This window comes from Lagopus leucura, unplaced genomic scaffold (assembly GCF_019238085.1).
Source record: "Lagopus leucura isolate 7727_CA_CO unplaced genomic scaffold, USGS_WTPT01 Super-Scaffold_806, whole genome shotgun sequence".
NCBI lineage: Eukaryota > Metazoa > Chordata > Aves > Galliformes > Phasianidae > Lagopus > Lagopus leucura.
In genome coordinates this window covers 1,430,279-1,435,215 of record NW_024962260.1, presented here as the reverse complement: position 1 = coordinate 1,435,215, position 4,937 = coordinate 1,430,279, and positions in this window count along the sequence as shown.

The window sequence follows — 4,937 nt, the reverse complement described above, 5'->3', positions numbered from 1 at the left end:
CTGGCATCGGGCACTAGGTGGCATAGACGGGAGGAAATTCCAGCACAATCCGCGAGCGGGTCCGCGCCTTTCATAGGATGGCTTAGGTTGGAGTGGACCTTAAAGATCGGCCGGCTCCAACCCCCCGCCGTGGGTTGGTTGCCCATCCGTGGCTTTGGGCACCTTTCAGACGAGAGGCTCCTCGTTCTCGGACGTAATTGCTCGCTAAGCACAGGCCCGCTGCCTCGGCTCGTGGAGCAGCCCTGGGTTTGACTTGAAAAAGAGGGGATGAAGGATGAAATTGCCCCTAGGGGTCAGCTGCCCTGTTTCACTCTTAGACTGCACTTCAGCCATCAGCAGGCTCATGCACACCAGCAGCCCCAGGGAGGGAGGGATGCCGAGGGCCAGCAGTGCCTCTCGGGTTCAAGGAGAGCACCCCAGTATCTCTCCCTTGCCCTGTGCCACGACCATGCAGAGGATGAGGGCATTCGGCCACCTCTCTCACAAGCACCATCCCGAGGCCAGCCCCCATAAAGCTTTTCTTCCTCTCACCTCCCTTCCTTTAGGACTGCTTGCAGTCCCATGGAGATCTCCCTAACCTCATCCACTCGTCCCTTTAAGGCGTGGATGAAATTCCTCACTGGTGAACTGCACAGACCGACGCGATGAGGCAAAGCCATGCAGAACTGCTACAGTCAGCACAGGAGAGGCCAAGGAGGAAGAAGAAGGAGGGGAGGGTGGAAGGTTGTCTGCTGGCCTCTGCTGTTCTTCAAAGACAGAAGCAACCTTTGTTCACTTGGCTTCAAAGGTTAATGCAGCAAATGCATCTGGTGAGGCTCATGGGCTCTGACAGCCTGTCTGAAAGGCTCCATCTGCAGCTCAGCAGGAGGGACAGCTGCAAGGAGGGCACTGGGGGAACAGCATGCTGTGTGCACAAGTGGCACAGGTGGGCACTATCTGAACCTGACAGAGCCCAAAGGGGCTTAGCAGCGCTGTGGTGCTAACAGCACATACAAGGAGGGGAAACCTGTTTGCTGGAGGGAGCAGGGCTGTGCTGTAGCCTCCTGGAAAAGCTCAAGCTAAGCAGTTGGGCACACTGGGACCCTGAGGATCTTTCTGCCATGCACAGAGGTCTCTGGACAATCTGAAAGCCTAAGGCAGAGGTAAGGTACACACCACCAACATCAGGTCCTGTGCTCCCCTGGGGGCTATGGTTGCTCTCAGCAGTTTAGCAGCATGCTAAGATGCTCAGAGCCAATATAATCTGTGTGCTTGGCAGTTTCAAATGCCAAAAGCAGCTTAACAGCACCAAGCGCTGCCTTCAGCCGCCCCTCTATAGCTTTAAGATGGTTTAATTCTTTTATGGAACTGTAACTCCAGAAATTGCTGTGGTCCCTTTTAAGGCAGGGATTTAAGAAGCTCTTTAGAAATATTTTTGTGAGACACAACACATCAAATGGAATCCCAGTGGGACACGCTACAAGATCAGATGTCTCTGATGCTGAAAATGCAAGAAGCTCACGGCACAATGTGGGTCTGTGAAATTCCTCCACTGCTCCTGCTGAGCCCAGCAAGGCTCCACCCCTCCTAGCACCCAACCTCACACTGCAGCCTCATCTAATCACAGCAAAACCCATCTAAGTAATATGGGTGCAGAGTGTTCCTGGCATGGAGAGAAGTAGAAACCCCCCATGTACCTCAGATATCTCACTGATTCCTTGTGAAAGCAGTGCAAGTTCAGAATTCTCCTATGCAGAGAAGTCAGGTTAATGCCATGCACCACTGGGGAGGACTCGTGACCTTCCTGTGCATGCAGCACTGCTGCCCAGCACACCCGTAGGCACAGCATCATGGGTCATTAGGGCAGCAATATTCAGCCCAACAAATCTGCCTTAATAGGCCCTGTTAGAACATGATCAATTTGCCATAGCAAGCAGATGTCCATGATTACTTAAATGGAATTCTGCCACTTCTAAGTGTTGTTTCTGCCTTAGCCCTGGAGCACCAGGATACTTCAGGGCCTCATGACCCACTGGGAGAGCCTCAGTGCGAGAAGGAAAAGGCTGAAGAACTAATAAATATTACATAGAAAACTGTTACACCTCTCCATTAAGCACGGTCACAGCAGTGCCTGTGTGCATGCAGTTACTGCTGTCAACACAGGCACCTCAGGGATTCCCCACTGATGCTGTGCCCTTCAATCCCCTCCCTGCATTCTGCACATTAAGGGGATTTCTTCCCTAATGTGTGTTACTGTGGGAGAGTGGACCTTCTCCAAGTCTGTACTGCTCTGCTCAATGGTCTACAAGAGTCTGAGTTATGGAGCTCCCCACATACATCTCTCTCTCCTGCAGACAGAGTGGGGCAAAATAGCAAGCGCTCCTGCCTCCAGATAGAAGGGAACTAAAGCTGAAGCCTGGAATCGCTCTTTGCAGATGTCTTCCCAGGACTCAGCTCCCTCTTCTCCAGGAGTAATGTGCCAGCAAACTCAGAGCCACCCCACAAGAAATGACAGCTGAGATGAGCTGCTCTGCAGGCAAGCAAAAGCTGAAGCACGGTGCGAGGCAGCAAACACAGTGCCTTGCAGCACAGCTTCACCACCACCTTAATCCTCTTTCCCTTCTTAAATGCTAAATTAATCAATTACATTCCCAGCCCAGTCAGAAATGCAGCTTTCATCTTATACAAGGCAAACATAATTAGGATTGTCATTCGGATCCCACTTGAGCAGCATACAGATGAGAGCAACCCCAGCACATGGGTGTGTGCAGTGCAGTCCTCCCTGGCAGCAGCTGGGATTGCAGCCCCACTGCCAGGCAGGGCTTCCTGCTCTGAGCCACAGGAGCCCAAGAAACAGACACGGCAGAGATTTATCATTAGAGATGGGTGGGGAAACGGATGGAGAAAGATAGCTTGCTGTCTCTTCCATGTTTTTTAGCTACAGAGCAGCAAAGAAAAGCAGCGAGTGACAGATTCAGAACAAATATTTCTGCACGCAATGCAGTCTGATGTCGGAACATGCTGCTGTAAGGTGCTGTGCTTGCTTTGGTTCAAAAAAGGTTTAGGAAAGCAAAAAGGGCAAAAGGTAATTTAAAAGCAGAGATTCCCATCTCCTGGTCAGCAGCCAGAACAACAGTCAGGGAAACAGCAACCTGCATCCCTCCTGTTATCTTCTCTCCAGGCACTGCCAACAGCCCCTCCTAATACAGGGTCTTCATGCAGAGAGACCGTGGGCTGACCCAGAGCCATCACTCTTCTGCTCTTGGCATGGACCTGAGCTCTGCTTACCTGTCCCAAAGGCCCTGGAGCAGAACATCCCCATTACAGGACATCAGCACAGTGACAAGCAGATGTGCCTGAGGCACAGAACGTGAGCAAATAGAGAGGATCTCTGCTTGCTCTGTACTTTTCCCATTCTAATCTTAAGAGACACTTCTTGGGAGAACTCTAACAGCCACACTGCCCAGCTCAGCTGCAGTCAGCAGTGCCATATGTACCTGTGCTTGATTTGGAGCCAGGCAATGCCCTGATGAGAGGTGCAAGTATCCCTAGTGGGACAGAATGCAGGAAGAAACCAAGCCCAGCACTGTTGTATTTCTCATTAGCTCTATTTTTCACACACTGATTCCACTTTTAAACCACGCAGACAGGAGGAGACACACAAAGCCACTCTGCAATGAGCTGATACCTTGGCTACAAACCTGCTGCTCCTCCTCCCAGCATGGAGCTCAGGCAGCTCGTTCTGCTGCTGCACAGCCCCATAGCCATCAGCCTGCCAGGGGTTGTCTTCTCCTATCCATCACCATCAGCCATAACACTGCACTTTACAGTGATTTTCTCCTGACCCAGCCCCTCTTGGACCTCTCCAACCAGACCCTGCAGCCCTTACTCAGCAGCTCTCCCTCCAAATGGGATCAGCCCAAGTCAGCCTCAGCAGTACCTCAGCATCTGCTGATGCCAGTTTCTCTCCTGCAGGTGCTAGGGTAGGGAGGGGATGAGCAGAGATAGCCAGTTTTTCTCTGATCAAACATTAAGCAAAAGTATGATAAAGGCCCTCGTGTTTCACCTGCTGTGCTTGGGGATGTGCATAAACATGGGGCAAAACTGATGCATTGGCCACACTGCTCTGAGGGCAGCCCCATCCCATCTCTCTGCTCAAACCAGTAGAGCATGAAGGAGGTGGCACCATTTGAGGCTCTGAGAAGGAAAGCAAACTTTGCTCTGTATTGCAAAAGGCCACAGCCATTCCTATCCCCCATAATGAGGGCCCAGCACCTGCAGGAATGGATATTCCTACAGAGGTGATACTGTCTCAACCCCAGGCTGCTCCTACAGTCACAGGCCACCAACACCATGCTCTGTGTGCTGCGGGCATCCAACAGCAGTCCTAAGCAAAGAGGAAGCTCACAGCTCCAGCAATGGGAAGTCAGGCTGAGCTGCTGGCTATACTGGGAGCGTGACTCGGCTGCCTGCAAAGTCTCAGCTCTGGGATCCGACCTTTGCTTTCTCAACGCCCCCTTGGATCGCAGCGGTTCGGTCTGGGGACCTGCTAAAGTTTGTCGCGTGCTGCTGGGGGATGGAAGCGATGAGGAAAACATTCCTGCCCACAGCGGCGGGGGAAGGGGACAGAATTATGTTATCGTCCGCCGGCGGGCAAAAGGCGCCTCCTCTGCTCCAGCAGCAGAGCGGCAGAAAACGGCTGCCCGCAGCCCAAAGGTGCGTTCGGAAGCACCGCCCGTCTCTCGCAGCGTTCCAGGTGTTGGCCCGGGGTCAAAGCTCCCCCGAGCGCCTGGACGCAGGGAGGGATGCGGAGAGGGATCCGCTCCTCTCTTTGTCTTCCGCAGCGAGGATCCCCTCGGCAGAACACACCCTGAGAAGGGAGGAGCGGCCTCCGAAAGGAGGTGGGGGCCGGCAGAGCGCGATACCCCCGAACGCGGCAGCCGGGGCGGGGGGGGGAA